Source organism: Schistocerca piceifrons, chromosome 3 (assembly GCF_021461385.2).
Source record: "Schistocerca piceifrons isolate TAMUIC-IGC-003096 chromosome 3, iqSchPice1.1, whole genome shotgun sequence".
NCBI classification, from domain to species: domain Eukaryota; kingdom Metazoa; phylum Arthropoda; class Insecta; order Orthoptera; family Acrididae; genus Schistocerca; species Schistocerca piceifrons.
This window is the reverse complement of record NC_060140.1, coordinates 235582180-235599326: the sequence shown is the minus strand read 5'-3', so window position 1 is coordinate 235599326 and position 17147 is coordinate 235582180. Positions and strand designations below refer to the sequence as shown.

The following is a 17147-nucleotide window of genomic DNA, read 5'->3' as shown; positions in this document are numbered from 1 at the left end:
CGATTCATGCAACAGAATGATTCCTTCCGACCACTCCAGGGCGTTTTGACTTCATGGAGCATCGCAGTTTCTGCAAAGTGTCTTCATAGGGCTACTCACCGTTGGCAGTTCGACACTCCAGGAACTCAACGAGCAGATGGCCACTACAGTCGAAGAAGGAGGTCATCATGACCTTACAGAACTTGTGTGTCACAGCTTTGGATTCCTTTGGCGGGGGAGATGTAGTACGTTTGCACTGTTGGCTTTGCCTTCGGGCTGTTCGAATGCTGTCATATGGAGTTATCCTCTTGCATGATCATGCCCGCTCTCACACTGCCAATCGGACGAGGGCTACGTTTCAGCGATTTGGTTGTGGGACACTGCAACACCCTCCGTACAGCCCGGATCTTTCACCATGTGATTTTCACGTCTTTGGTGACCTACAAAAGGACGTGAGTAGATGTTGGCTTTAGCCGGACGAGGGAGTGGAAGAGTGGATTCTGATGCGCCTTCGTCAGCGTCGACTGCGTTCTAGCAACCAGGAGTTGATCATCTCCTCTCCCAGTGGGATGTATGTCTTAACGCGTGTGATGTATTTTTCAATGGAACCGTTACACTGTACCGTTGTGGCTGGTGTTCGGTTTTCATTTGACTGTTCCCTCATAAAATCTGAGGGCTGTGTGATGTATATGGGTGACAGTAGTCGAGTCCTAATTATATCACCGAAAATCCTTTAACATTAGAAATAAAATGTGACCTGATGTGTTTAAGTTCAAAAGGACCTGGTTAAGAGGATACAGGTTGACACTTATTAAATTATACGAAATAAAATCGTCATAACTTCTGAACGGTTTGCGTTAGGACGTTCAAACTGCACGGTTGGCCGCGGGACATAATAGGAACTAGTATGCGCACGCGCCTTAACGAAGAAGCCCGCTTTCATTTGAATGGGTTCGTCAATAAGCAAAATTGGTGCATTTGGGGGACTGAGAATCCGCATTTCACGATCGAGAAGACCCTTCACCCTCAACGGATGACTGTGTGGTGAGCAATGTCCAGCCACGGAATAACCGTTGGTTATTCCTTGATGTCACAGTGACTAATGAACGATACGTGAATGCTTTGGAAGATGATTGCATCCCCGTTACCCAAAGTAACCCTGATTTCGACAAGATGTGGTTCGTGCAAGACAGAGTTCGACCCCATCGAAGCAGGAGAGTGTTTGATGTCCTGGAGGAGTTTTGTGTGATCTTGTCGCGGTTGACTTGTACCACTGGAAACAAGTCGAGGATGTTGTTTGGCGGCCCGTATCCCCTTTCTATAACACAACTGCACACATGTATTAACAGGGTTTCTTTACTGACATAAACAGGAAGCTACTTAACTTTAGATAGTCAAGGTTTTGTGATACAAGCTCTTCCGTAACAGTCCACGTTAACCTCACTGCTGGTGAAGCTACGTACACTACTCTGGTCGCTAGGTACTGATTGACTCTGAGTTAGAGGCTGAGCTAACTGCGACTGCGGCTCCCGCTGGGCTGCGATTGATGACTCGATTCGTTGTTTCACTGGATGACTGACTGAGCCTCCGGTCCACTGTAGCGATCTAAATACTAGCGGTCGAGAGGGCGTTGGCAGCGGGTTCCTTGAGAGTGTATTTAGCCTCTCTCCCGACGGGCGCTTTGCTTGAGCCTACTATCGGTCTTCTCGCAACCTCTTTGCCGGCCGGTGCGATGGCAACAGCTTACGCCAGCACAAGGAGAACTTTGCGGACAGCATTCTGGCTCTGGAGTACCCAGAAGCCCCTGGCATGAGCCCCAACTGGCCACCATATTCTTAGGATCTGAACACATGCTACTCCTTTTTGTGGGGCTATATTAAAGACAAGGTGTACAACAATAACCCCAAAACCACTGGTGAGCTGAAAACACCCATTCAAGAGGTCATGGTCAACATCGATGTTTCGACACTTCAGCGGGTCATGGAGAATTTTGCTATTCGTCTACCGCACGTCATCGCCAATTATGGGAGGCATATAGAACATGTCATAACCTAAATCCGAATATCTCTAGCGACGTTTACATGTTGAATAAAGTGCGTGAAAGCCGTACTTTGTAACTAATTTACGTTTTTTTCATGCAGTTCAATAATTTTCACCTTGTACAGTATTTGCGTATTCGCGACGTACTTTCTGATGGTCTGCGCCAACTGCAATTTATTTCGCGAATTTATTTATGGATTTCAGACTCATTTTAATACATTCAAAACCAGGCACAGTCTTGTACATCCACCATTTATTCTTATAAAAGCTCTTTTGGCCTGGTCCTTACTTCTATATTTTGCGTGGACTTACGTTCTCTGTTCTGCTTCCAAGGTACGAAAATGTGTATATCCCCTCTAGATTTTGTTTCCTGTCAGTAACATTTACTCCTCCAGTACGTCTATCTGTCACACCTTCTTCTTACTAATGCGGATATGTTAAGCTATGGCAAGCACATTTTCCGCTACGTTTAGCATAAAACTCATTTCCTGTTCACTTTCGGTTACCACTGCTGCCTCATCAATGGACAATATCGTGCTAATTTTCTAGATGTCCTTAAATATCAGTCCTTTAACCCTAGCAGTACCAAGGCATTTGTCCACAACGCGCATTACTAAGGGTGGAGACTTGAAAAAAATTACAAAAATCTAAGTTCGTTCGTTGTTGTTGAATTATATTAACAACATGCGTTTTGTAAAGATACTGTTTTAAAGATACTGATGAGTAACTAGGGTTCAGAACCTGAAAATAGCTTTTAGCAATATCAACACTCTGTCAATAACATGTAATACTTACTTAATGGCCACCGTAAAAAAAAATTAAGAAACGCATGTTTAGCTCATTGTTTTTGTCTTTTACTCTCAACATAATTGTTAAAGGGCTATTAATGTGTAACTAAGGCCCTCAAACTGGAAGTACTGAATACGACATTTATTGCGAAAAGTGAAATTTGCTGCGGAGATTTAAATTCCTTTCTTCCAGTTTCATGAAAAAATTTAAAATTAGTCTGGAATCTTATAAAAAATTCAATATAAATATATACAGTTTCTTTAATTGTAAAAGTCAGTAAGCGAATAGATTTTCAAGAAATGGGCTTAGAATACCCTCCACCCCTTGTTACTGCGAGGGTCGATTCCCTGATTCTCTTTTCATTTCTCTGGTCTTGACAACTTACACAAATCTGTGAGTGTAGACTTCTGTAATGCGCTTTGAAGAAAGAAAAAAAAATGGCTCTGAGCACTATGGGACTCAACTGCTGTGGTCATAAGTCCCCTAGAACTTAGAACTACTTAAACCTAACTAACCTAAGGACATCACACACATCCATGCCCGAGGCAGGATTCGAACCTGCGACCGTAGCGGTCGTGCGGGTCCAGACTGTAGCGCCTTTAACCGCTCGGCCACTCCGGCCGGCTTTGAAGAAAGGGAATAGGTTTCCATCTCGCCCTGTTATCGATACCACACAGCCTAAAAAAGGAGAAACTTTATCTTTCATCCCACATTATACAACGCCTTCGCGCAACAATTAGTTCCGAAATACAACCCCACTTTCATTCTATGGGCTTCGTATACACAGTCGTTTCGCAGTGTGTGTATACATGTCAGGTGCTTGGCGGCGCTGCAGTAGCGAATTCAAAAAAAAAAAAAAAAAAAAAAAAAAGAGAAAGAAAGAAATGGCCACTAGCAAGTAGGATCCGCGTGCTGAGGGTTCGGTGTAAAATTAATTATATATACAGACAGTTCATCCATCCTGGGAATTGGGAATCTTAACGAAGCTGTGCTGTTATCGATACCGATACTGGCGAGATATCAGACCTTAGAATTCCAAGACCATATCAAACTCTCTATAGTATTTCCACGGACCAGCCCGGACATACGAAAAGAACTGAGCAGGGTGCATCAGTTTGTATATGTAGAGAGAGAAAATTTATTAAAACATTTATATTTACTTACTAAAACATAACGACAACTTACATTTTATGTTTGCATGCAGTAATGTTCGTCCGACGGATGATTAATGCAATGTATGTTAAAAAAAACGATATTTTTATGCGATATAATTACAGTTTAACAAGTATCAGATTTTTTACTTTACTTGTAGTGTGAAACCTTGCTTTTTTACGAATTTCATGCTTTTAGGTCAAGGAGAAGAACGCTGTTGGTTGTAATGGGAGACAGATAACTTTCAAAAATAATATTAGAATTGTATATAAATACCTTCAGATGCTGACGGGCGTTGATATATATCAACGGGGCAGGTGAAAATGTGTGCCTGACAGGTACTCGAACGCAGGATCTCTTGCTTGCGCGGCAGACGCTCTATCCATCTACATTCGTACTGTGTGGGCATGCAAGGTGAGAATGCGGGTCTCGCGGGAGGCGTGCGCGAGATAGTCCCTGCAATCGCACAATCCTATGCGCCCTCGGCGGCTCAGATGGATAGAGTGTCTGCCGTGTAAGCAGGAGATCCCGGGTTCGAGTCCCGGTCGGGGCACACATTTTCACCTGTCCCCGTTGATATATATGAACGCCCTTCATCAGCTGAAGGTATTAATATATAATTCTTATTTCATTGTAGATGGACATATCCAAAAGAACAGACACCATATCCATCTGTTTCAAAAATAATTTTAAAACAGGGGCACCTACAGGAAGAACAGTTGTACGTCATTCATTGACAATTCATACAGTATACAGCTTTTAAGTGACGTGTTAAACACCTTGCGTCTAGCCAAATTTTATGATTCTGGATCAACGGAAATAGCCTATAAGTTCTGATGAGTGACTTTGCGAGTTTCAAAATATGTGACATACATGGGCGTATATTTTGCTTGCATTGATTTAGAAGCTTAAACGTTTTACAACGCCAAGGGACCATAGACCTTAATATGTGACATAAAGTTGAGCTTGGTACGTCTTCCCGTTCCTGACAAAAAGGTTCTTATAATAGTACAATTGTAATAGTCGGACAGAAGGCAGTGTTTATTGCAATGAGCAGTTCGTGTACCTAGCGGTCTACATCTACATCTACATTTATACTCCGCAAGCCACCCAACGGTGGGTGGCGGAGGGCACTTTATGTGCCACTGTCATTATCTCCCACTCGCGGATCGCGGGAAGAACGACTGCCGGAAGGCCTCCGCGCGCGCTCGAATCTCTCTAACTTTACATTAGTGATCTCCTCGGGAGGTATAAGTAGAGGAAGCAATATATTCGATACCTTACCCAGAAACACACCCTCTCGAAACCTGGACAGCAAGCTACACCGGGATGCAGAGCGCCTCTCTCGAAGAGTCTGACACTTGAGTTTGCTAAACACATCCGTAACGCTATCACGCTTACCAAATAACCCTGTGACGAAACGCGCCGCTCTTCTTTGGATCTTCTCTATCTCCTCCGTCAACCCGACCTCGTACGAATCCCACACTGATGAGCAATACTCAAATATAGACCGAACGAGTGTTTTGTAAGCCACCTCCTTTGTTGATGGACTACATTTTCTAAGGACTCTCCCAATGAATTTCAACCTGGCACCCGCCTTACCAACAATTAATATTGTATGATCATTCCACTTCAAATCGTTCCGTACGCATACTCCCAGATATTTTACAGAAGTAACTACGACTTATCTTAGAAGATAGATTAAGGAAAGGCAAACCTACGTTTCTAGCAATTGTAGACTTAGAGAAAGCTTTTGACAATGTTGATTGGAACACTCTCTTTCAAATTCTGAAGGTGGCAGGGGTAAAACACAGGGAGCGAAAGGCTATTTACAATTTGTACAGAAAGCAGATGGCAGTTATAAGAGTTGAGGGGTATGAAAGGGAAGCAGTGGTTGGGAAGGGAGTGAGACAGGGTTGTAGCCTACCTCGATGTTATTCAATCTGTATATTGAGCAAGCAATAAAGGAAACAAAAGAAATAAAAACTTTGAGGTTCGCCGGTGACATTGTAAGTCTGTCAGAGACAGCAAAGGACTTGGAAGAGCAGTTGAACGGAATGGACAGTGTCTTGAAAGGAGGGTATAAGATGAATATCAACAAAAGCGAAACGAGGATAATGAAATATAGTCGAATTAAGTCGGGTGGTGCTGAGGCAATTAGAATAGGAAATGAGACACTTAGTTCCCGGGTTCGATTCCCGGTGGGGTCAGGGATTTTCTCTGCCTCGTGATGACTGGGTGTTGTGTGATGTCCTTAGGTGAGTTAGGTTTACGTAGTTCTAAGTTCTAGGGGACTGATGACCATAGATGTTAAGTCCCATAGTGCTCAGAGCCATTTGAACCATTTTTTGAGACACTTAAAGTGGTAGAGGAGTTTTGCTATTTGGGGAGCAAAATAACTGATGAGGATCGAAGTAGAGAGGAAATGAAATGTAGACTAGCAATGGCAAGGAAAGCGTTTCTGAAGAAGAGAAATCTGTTAACATGAAGTATAGATTTAAGTGTCAGGAAGTCGTTTCTGAAAGTATTTGTATGGAGCGTAGCCATGTATGGAAGTGAAACGTGGACGATAAATAGTTTGGACAAGAAGAGAGTAGAAGCTTTCGAAATGTGGTGCTACAGAAGAATGCTGAAGATTAGATGGGTAGATCGCATAACTAATGAGGAGGTATTGAAAAGAATTGGGGAGAAGAGGAGTTTGTGGCAGAACTTGACTAGAAGAAGGGACCGGTTGGTAGGACATGTTCTGAGGCATCAAGGGATCACCAGTTTAGTATTGAAGGGCAGAGTGGAGGGTAAAAATCGTAGAGGGAGACCAAGATATGAATACACTAAGCAGATTCAGAAGGATGTAGGTTGCAGTAGGTACTGAAAGATGAAGAAGCTTGCACAGGATAGAGTAGCATCGATAGCTGCATCAAACCAGTCTCAGGACTGAAGACCACAACAACAACAACAACAAGTACTACTACCAGTGTTAGTTCCGCTATCATATAATCATACAGTAACGGATCTTTCTTTCTACGTATTCGCAATACATTAGAGGGTCAGTTGCCACTCCCTGCACCAAGTGCCTATCCGCTGCAGATCTTCCTGGATTTCGCTGCAATATTCTAATGCTGCAACTTCTCTGTACACTGGAACCCTGAGAGACGGCCGGCTGAGGTGTGCGCGCCCCCTGTTGTTGCAGTGCGCGTGTCGCGGCCCGACTCCCGCCTGCCGGCCGGCGCCGCGGTGTGGGTGTGGTCGGACGCGGGTGCCGTGGCGCCGCCGTGGGACGGCGTGCCCTGCCGCTCCGGCGCCGCCTCGCGCCTCCCCAGGCCGGCCGACAACGCCAGCTTCACCTGGGCCGCGCCCCCTGGACCCGACCCCTCGCTGCCTCACAATGTCACCTTCCGGTGAGTGCCACTATCTCCACGCCAGCTGCCACTCTAGGGATAGCGGTTATCAATGAAATAATTTGTTTTCGTTTACAGTGTTTTTTTTTTTTTCAGTTTAAAATGACTCTTGAAATTGCTCACACACTGAAGAGCCAAAGAAACTGGTAAACCTGCCTAATATCGTGCAGGGCCCCCGCGAACACGCAGAAGTGCCGCAACACGACGTGTCATGCACTCGACTAATATCTGAAGAAATACTAGAAAGATTTTAGACATGGCTGAAACAGCAACTCTTTAAATTCTTCACTGTAGATGATAACAGCCATATAGTTGCAGTATAAAGATTTATTAAAATTCTTGACCAAGTTTTCGGTATATCTAAATAGACCTTCATCAGAAGTAAAATACACTAAAATCACATCCTGCACTGGAGATACATAAAAACAATTGTGCCAAAGGCGTCGTCAGTAGTTAAAACAGCATCTCCATTTATACAACATAATTATGGAGAGAGGGTTGATGCGAACACAGTATAGCATCATTATCTCACCTGTGAACTGATGAAGGTATATTTAGATGTACGGAAACCGTGGTCAAGAATTTTAATAAATCTTTATCCTGCAACTATTTGGCTGTTATCATTTACCATGAGTACGGGAGGGAACTGATACCATGAATCCCGCAGGGGTGTCAATAAATCCGTAAGAGTACGAGAGGGTGGAGATCTCTTCTGAACAGCACGTTGCAAGGTATCACAGATATGCTCAATAATGTTCATGTCTGGGGAGTTTGGTGGCCAGCGGAAGTTTTTAAACTCAGAACAGTGTTTCTGGATCCACTCTGTAGCAATTCCGGGCGTGTGGGATGACGCATTGTCCTGCTGGAATTGCCCAAATCCGTCGGAATGCACAGTGGACATGAATGGATGGAGCGTCCATGTAAGCAGGAAATCCCGGGTTTGAGCCCTCGTCGGGGCACACATTTTCAACATGACCCCAATGAAGTATATCAACGCCTGTTTGCAGCTAAGGTGTCCATTTAATGATCATTTCTTTCTAGCGAAGCTGCATGGTCATCAACGGTAACTGTTCTTTCGGGAACAGGTACTGCCTTCATGTATAGCCTAAGTATGGCTTCCCGGCCATTGACCTTCTTATGCGAACACACACGCTGTGCGCGAACTCGTACGGGACTTGGTAGATTAATTTGCCACGAGTAATGAGTATGATGGGCAAACATCTATTAATCGCGCTACGAATGTAGTGGTGTGGACGTGTTGGGAATATGTCTCTCACAGGGAGCGTGCAAGGGATAAGTCCATGCAGGCGCACTATCCTCTGTGCCCTCGGTGCCTCAGATGGACAGAGCGTCTGCCATGTAAGCAGGAGATCCCGGGTTCGAGTCCCGATCGGGGCACACGTTTTCAACAGTTCCCCAATGAAGTATATCAACGCCTGTTTGCAGCTATGGTGTCCATTTAATAATCACTTCATTATACTCGTAATTAATGTTCCTAACTTAAGAGTATTTAATATAATGAATTATTTTTTTGCTGTATTCCTTCTTTCATCCATAATATACTATTTCGTCTTTTATACACTCATTTCTGACGAAAGTGTCTCATCTTAAAGATAAAACGCAAGCCACTTACATACGAGGTGCGGCTAGAAAAAAACCGGACTGATGCTGGAAAAAACATTTATTTACAATTATTTATAATTTCATGTTATCTCCTTCAATGTACTCTCCTCCTCGGTCTCTACACCGCTCCATACGAATTTTCCACTGTTCATAGCAATGCTGCAGATCATTTTCGGTAAGTCCATACATTACTTCCGTCGCTTTTTCTTTTACTGCTTCAACAGTCTCAAATCTAGTTCCTTTCAAAGCTGACTTGACTTTAGGGAAAAGAAAAAAGTCACAGGGGGCCAAATCAGGTGAGTAGGGTGGATGATCTAAGATGGGAATGTTGTGTTTTACTAAAAACGTCTTCACTGACAACGCACTGTGAGCTGGGGCATTGTCTTGGTGAAGGATCCATGACTTTTTTCTCCACAAATCGTTCCGTTTTCTCCGTACTCGCTCACGTAGGGTAGCCAGGACGCTAATGTAGTAATGCTGATTCACTGTTTGTCCCTCTGGTACCCAATCAATGTGCACAATCCCTTTGATGTCAAAAAAAACAATCATCATTGTCTTGAATTTCGATTTTGACATTCGTGCTTTTTTTTGTCGTGGAGAACCAGGAGTTTTCCAATGCATCGATTGGCGTTTAGTTTCGGGATCGTAAGTAAAAAACCACGATTCATCGCAAGTAATAACATTTTGTAAGAAGGTGGAATCACTTTCAATGTTTTCCAGAATGTCAGAACAAATCATTCTTCGGCGTTCCTTCTGTTCAATTGTGAGACACTTTGGAACCATTTTTGAACACACTTTGTTCATGTTGAAACTTTCATGAAGAATCTGCATAACACTTTCCTTGTCAACTCCTGTTAACTCAGACACTGCTCTGATTGTTAAACGGCGATCTTGTCGAACAAGTTTACCGATTTTTTCAATGTTTGCATCAGTTTTTGCTGACAATGGTCTGCCAGTGCGAGTGTCATCACTGGTGTCTTCGCGGCCATATTTAAATCGTTTAAACCACTCAAACACTTGTGTTCGCGATAAACAATCATCGCCGTACACTTGTTGTAACATTACAAACGTTTCACTTGCAGATTTTCCTAGTTTGAAACAAAATTTGATGTTAACACACTGTTCTTTCTGTACAGTCAACATTTTCCGACGCACAGACAAAACGTCAACTACTTAAAACAGACGCCACGGGCAGACTGAGTGCAGGAGGCAGATGAAACTCGAGCAGTAGGCGGAGCGAGAGTCACGTGACAGGCCACGCGACTTTCAGCCTTATTGCATTCGTTTTATTGTTTCACCAGTACTAGTCCGGTTTTTTTCTAGCCACACCTCGTAACTACTTAATAACAGGATAATTATTACCAACATTCGTTCCGCAGCTCCCAGAAGTGCTACTCACTATTTACAGGACTGTCAGTGAAGTGAACGAAAATTTATTGAATGCACTTAAAAATCAGGCCATCAGTCTCTTGATATATCGTTGACGCAGAGCTCGTGCTTTCTGTAGCTCAGGCAATAGTTACTTTAGGCTCACTTCTATCTTTACAAAAACGTTGAGAGATCCCACTTCCTTTGACTGGTACTACGTTTCAGGGGGTCTCGATCAACATACGAAAAAAAAGTAAAACAAAAATTCAGTTCATTTCCTTAAACATTTTCTTTTCCATATTTTTAAGAAATTCATTCTGTTCGCCTTATTTTATGTCATTTATAATGTTTCAGAACGTATATTTGAAATTGATTTCTAAAATTAAAGTTACTTCTAACAAATAATTTTAAGATAATTTATTTAAAAACGGAAGTAGAATGTCAGGACAAACTATTTCTTGACAGTATGACATTGTAAGAAGAAATATAGGGAGAAATACGAGAGGCATGAAGACGAATGTACACCGCCAATGGATTCAATTTCCGTGCTAAGAGTATTTGTATTCAACTAGTTCTGTGGACTGAGGCCGCCTTAATATTTCTTACTTGTTGGACGGCAACAGTTCCCCAAAATATCGTAAAACATGCTGCTATTGCGCTGTGCCACCTACTAACAAGTTCTACAGTCCTGAGTCCTTAATAAATATAGATGCAGGCCATCTTTACTCGACAGCTTACCTTCGCCGCTTTTCAAATGTGCGTGCTGCTACCCAGGAGGCGGACGAGCAATTGCTTGATGCGCGTTTTGCAGTTCGCCTCATCGGTCAGCAACACCATCGCCTAAAAACTGCAAACGGATACACTGTTTATATTTAATGGGTTCGGTGACACCACCTCTAACTGGAACAATTGCTACGAAATTGATGTTTCTCTGTTAATCTTAGATACCGTACGTGGTAGACTAAAGATGAAATTACAAGTGATAAGCACAGTGGATCGAGATTTTTCCATTGTTTTGATAACGATCTGCCTGTAATAGTATGCTACACAGACCAACTCCTAGTTTTAATAACACGAGATGGACATTTGCAGAACGCAGCATGTATAATGAATGACTTTCCATTCTTGAAACAGCAATCTACTAAAGCTACTGTGCCCGATGGATTCCTTTCACGACAAGAAGAGAGTGCAGCTCATAGCGCTGGGAAATCCTGTCGTTTCGTGAAGCTGCAGATAAATGTTGCTTTGGTATGGCACGCACTGATGACGTCACATTTCTGCTGTCGAGGCCTACGAGAAAGACAGGCCGTGGCGCGAACGTCACGAAGGTAGTCCTGAACTCGCTCGCTCGCTCAGCTCAGCAGACGAAATGCGTTTGTAAACCTGTTAACTCGCAGCTGGGCGTGTAAATAATGATGAGAATTGCATCTTCCACTGGAATCTGCTATTATGAAGTCTTACTGATTAACAGTACTTCAGCAAAATTTAATTGAAGATCAATACTTGATACAAATGGTATAACGGCTTGTTTATAGCATTTAGTATCTTCTGCTCAACAATACTCATTACATGCTGGAAGTGGTGCCTTATGCAACTGATAATCATTTTAGCATGATTTTATTTTGTTGTACGCTAGTACAGCCGTAACAAATTATAAGTAGGTCCATGGATTTTCCATCATTATAGAACTAATAACAGTAATATTCCATAATAGCGTATTCCAGTAGAAGATTCAGTTTTCGTTTGTACGGACACGCCTAGTTACGAGCTAACAGGTGTAGAAACGTAGTTTGTCTGCTGACGTGAGTGAGCGAGCGAACGCAGGACTACCTTCGTGACGTACGCGGCGCGGCCTGTCTTTCTCGCAGGCCTCGTCTGCTGTACATCGCTGCGCGTTTGCGGCAGAACGTTGCGCCTCGATGCTGTACCAAGCGCTTCACGTACAGAGCCAGCATATTCATTCTACACAGGAACCAGTATCTCTCCGCTGCACCACAGGGCTTTTGCAGAGACAGAATGGAATCGTCGCTTCCCTTTATACCTTCGGAAGTCCGTAGGTCTCTTAGTCCTCTTTGCTACTGCATTCTCGCTGATTCAGTTCTATACAGTAAACCAGAGCTATCACAAAATGCAGTTGGAACATAAGTGTAGTTAGTTTGGTGTGTTCTTCGTGTAAGGAAAACGCCTAGGTGAGCAGTTACTGTTCTCATACCTGACTATTCCGAATGCAATTCGTTGTTCTTCACAAACTCGAACGACACCTCAATGACTTCTTGTTGTTATTTTAGTAATACATATATTTGATTCAGAGTAATACAAAATAATAGTGCGGCTTTTCCTTCAATCTGTACCATATCTCCTACATCATATCACATAGCTGTTCTTAATTTGAAAGAATATCATAGACACATAATCTATTACAGCCAACACACTAAGTATCCTGTAGTATCAGTTAGTGGGAATGCTGTTCTTCGTATGTGAAAATACTCACATCTAGAATGATTAAGTTTTATTTGTGCTTAATAAAGGAAGGCCCCACAGAAATCCGCTCGTATTTCAGGAATACTATTAGTTGTAATATTTCTTGCTCTGATGAAGCACATTAATGATAGATATGAAGGCTTTGCCTTATATCTTCAGATACAAATGGCCACCTAATTTTTCTTCCACAATGAATGGTTCCGCTGGAATCCTACATACAGTTCACGTCCACCATTAATTCACAGTGTTCTTACTTTAGAACAAAAATGTGTGAATTGTCTGTATTGTAGTTCTACTATAATGTATATGTAGAGTCCTTATCGGTTAAAATAAGTATAAGCTAACAATTCGATTTTCTGGTTTTACGATCGCAACCAGGTATCGGGCTAACTGGATGTCAAAGCTTAACTGATTGTGAGTGGCACCTGTTTGAATATTCAGGTGACCGTGTTGCCCCACACCGTGTTGTTATGGAAGGTATTAGAGTTCATATTAAAACTTGAGAAGTGACGGGATTTCTGAAATGGAAACTGTGTGATCGAATACTGCATTCATATCATCTTACATGATTCACACTTCAGTTCAACTCGAATTTTTTTTTATACATGCATATATTCTTTAATACTTTGTCGCAAGCTAGGATAAACCTCTTCACTTTGTAGTAACTTGCAAAATGATGTTACTATAATTTACTACTTCACCTTCGTCTTGCCACGAAATGCAAAACCAATATTTGACAGCATTTGTTAAACAATGTGAGTTTCTTAGTTCCCTTATCTCACTCACGGTTCATTTCATTCCTGTCCGTTTAAAACATTGCTTAATTTAATACTTCTTCAAACAGTCAGGTTAGGCGTTTCCTCGTAGCCGTATATTTGACTTGGGATGAAGGCGGGTCATATCCCCTTCCGCTCATCGAGATTTAAGTTTTCCGTGACTTCACCAGATTTCTTAAGACAAAAGCCGAGATGTGGATGGTTCTGAAAGGGCACGGCCGATTTCCTTCCCCATCCTTTCCTAATCAGAGCTTGTGCTCCGTCTCTAATGACCTCCCTGTCGACGGGACGTTAAAATCTGATCTTCTTTCTTACTTTGTACATTTGATACATGATCGTTTAAAACGACCCCCCCCCCTCCCCCCTGCGTAGCAATGAGAGGCAGAGGAAAGATCGGAACGTGAATCAAAGAGTGAGAACGACTGTACCGATGGTACCTTACTATGAAGACGTATTTCTACGAACAGAAAGTACGTAGGGCCTCGAAAATATGTTAGGTGGAATTAATGGTTTGTGTAGCATGTAATATAATTTAGCCATAGACAAAACAAATAATAATAGAGAAACGAGCTGCGTATTACATAATTTCAAAACTGGGATTAAGACAGTAATAGGAGAAGTTATAGTATTCCCCTTTATAGGAATAAAGATAACACAGGAGAGCTGAAAAAAGGTAGACGTCATGCTCTTTTGTATGTTCTCGAATCGCTGCTGGGGCCTGCGATCCAAATAAAAGTACACATTTCCCAAACACATCACACTCGTATGACCCCACTTGTTGTATTTGGCGACTTCGTCGAATCCTTGCAGTCATTTCGTCGGGTCCTAACCAGCGCCCCCGGAAAACACTGATAAATGCTTGATTTGCAGATGACTTACTACTGTTTTGGAATTCTAGATGTAAGGACCTTTGGAACGATGTACTACTTGTATTCCAGTTCCTGAGTAGGCGACGGGTTTGCGTTGCCTAGTTGTTGCAGCCACGGAGGTGTAGATGTTTTGATGTACCCAGCATCACCACAAACAGTGTCATGTTTTAACCATCGTAAACACTCCCAAGTCCAAATTCGGAAGCAGAGTCGTTCATTAAGTACGGGAATTATCCCTGAAAGCACCATTATTACGAACACCAACGTAACTGAACTCCTCGACAGACAGCGCTGTTACTTATACAAACGTCGAATATTCCAGAATATACAAAATTAAAAACAGAAAAAATTTCAAGAACTTTCCATAAATGATAAATCCAAAACAAAACGAATGGGAGCTGGGTGGATTTGAACTGGCGATCCCTAACATGACAGGCAGCGACGCTAACTGTTACGACACATTGCCTGTAGCATTGCTAGCTGGAATATGTTGTCACACGCGAAATAAATTTTCTTCAATAGTATCCTCTACTGGTGCCTAATAATGAAATGGAATTGAGGAAGGAGCACGTTGAAGTAAACATCTGAAGCACACTGTTGTGTGGAAGTGCAATTAGGGTCATGGATGGAAGTCTGTGAAGCATGGTGCTGTAGGTGGAAGTTAAATTTAATTGAAAGGATGAGGTACGAAATTCTGTGGAGAAAACGGTGAGCTTCCAGCCCTTTCTCCGACCTCTGTTTCATTTAACATTAGTGGTTGCAAGTTTAACCAGTCAGAACCTATTTACTTGGAACTGTGAAGCTCACATACAGGTAAACACAGCTTGATTCATATTAATTTCAATTAGACAATATTCAAAATCGAGTAATGAGTAAGAAGGTATTGAATCGAACTGGTAAAAAAACATATTTTGCACAACTTGACTAAAAGAAGGGTTGAGTTGATAGGGCACCTTTAGCAGTCTTAACGAATCATCAGTTTCGTAATGGAGGGAAGTGTGGGGGGGGGGGGCGGGTGAAAGCGGATTGGGGGGGGCGGTAAAAATTGTAGAGGGAGGCCAAGGCTTGACTACAGTACACGATTTCAAATGGATGTATGTTACAGTAGTTACACAGAGCTGAAGATGCTTACACAGGATAGACTAGCCTGGCGAAATGAATTAAACCAGTTTTTGGAATTAAGACCACTACAACAACAACAACAACAACAACAACAACAACAATGACTGTTCCACAAAATACTGAGGAGACCAAATAAGGAACTTCGGTAAGTGTGCCTTCGCCCGACCATATCCTGGGCCAGCTGATAAAGTTTATGCACCTCCAAAAACACTTGAAATATCTTCGGAAGTTCTATGTCTCCCACAAAATTAAATCTCTGTACCTCATTTTATCCATCATCTTTGAGATCTTACCCTGCTTTCATGCCTCTATCACCACATCCCACTTACTTTGTAACTTCATACATTCCGTGCCTTTGTCTCGACAAATTTCATCTATCTTCCCTTCCCATTGCATGAAAAATTCGCGAAACCTATCTACAATATCAACTACTATAATATCTCCTACAGTCCACATAAAGGTCTCATCTCCCAACTTCCCTGTATAACCGTAATCCTACCCGCCTCCTACAATCTGTATACCGTGTCTTCATCCTTTCCAGAACTCTTTCGTATAACTTTCTTTCCAGTCCCATATTCATGTAAATACTTTACCTAGTATGTCAGTTGGAGACCACAACACCGCAGGATTTAGAAGCGCACACATTTATGTACACCTGACCAAGTTTAAAATCGTTTTTATTCTTATAAAAGTTTTTTTTTGGACTTTTAACTATTTTGCACAAAGGGCAAAGAGTGGGAATTGTGAGGATGTAGATTTCATACAAATAAAACAGGTGTTCTATGGTCTAGTGGTAGGTGTAGCTGCCTGCTGACGTTCTGGCCCTGAGCTCAATTTCTGTAGAAGACCAAGGGATGAATAAGGTAAGCAGTTCCAAATAGACGTTGTTCGGAGATGAAGAGGCTTACACAGGATGGAGCAGTGTGTAGAGCTGCATGAAATGAGACTTCAGACTGAAGATCACATACAGTAGAAAGAACAAATATTCAAAAAAATTCTAAGAAAAGCAAAAGAAACCTTACAAATACGTCTTTTTGTACATCGTGTGGTCCAGGAGAGCCTAAACAAAAATAATAAGAAGAAGGAGAAAAGTCACTGCTAGCCATTCATACTACAACACCGGGAAAGTTAGCAAATAATGAACTTTTAATTATTGTGCGTATATAGTATAGTCATCATCACCACCACCATCATTTATCGCACATAAGGAGACCATTTAGGCTCAGTGCAGAAGACAAAAAATGTACAAACAAATAACCGTAAAGACGTAACAAAACGATCAACACATCCAATCCACGAATCACAACTAAATAAAACTGTAGCAGCACAAAAACTGACTACATATGTTTGTCCTCTTATACTGAAGTGACAAAAGTCATAGGATAGCGACATGCACATATACAGATGGGGAAAGTATCGCGTATAAAAGGGCAGTCGATTGGAGGAGCTGTCATTTGTACTGAGGCGACTTCCGACGTGATTATGTCCGCACAACGGGAATTAACAGGCTTTGAACGCGGAGTGGTAGTTGGAGCTAAACGTCTGAGACA

The 17147-nt window shown here is 42.2% G+C and overlaps 1 long non-coding RNA gene across 1 annotated transcript in view; it reads left to right on the top strand.

The window, feature by feature from the left end:
• The first annotated feature begins 7261 nt into the window (after positions 1-7261).
• Positions 7262-17147, top strand: part of LOC124790155 — a 717547-nt gene continuing 707661 nt past the window's right edge. Inside the window, exon 1 of the long non-coding RNA XR_007016235.1 lies at positions 7262-7358. This is a non-coding gene — a long non-coding RNA (uncharacterized LOC124790155). The remainder of the gene's footprint in view (positions 7359-17147) is intronic.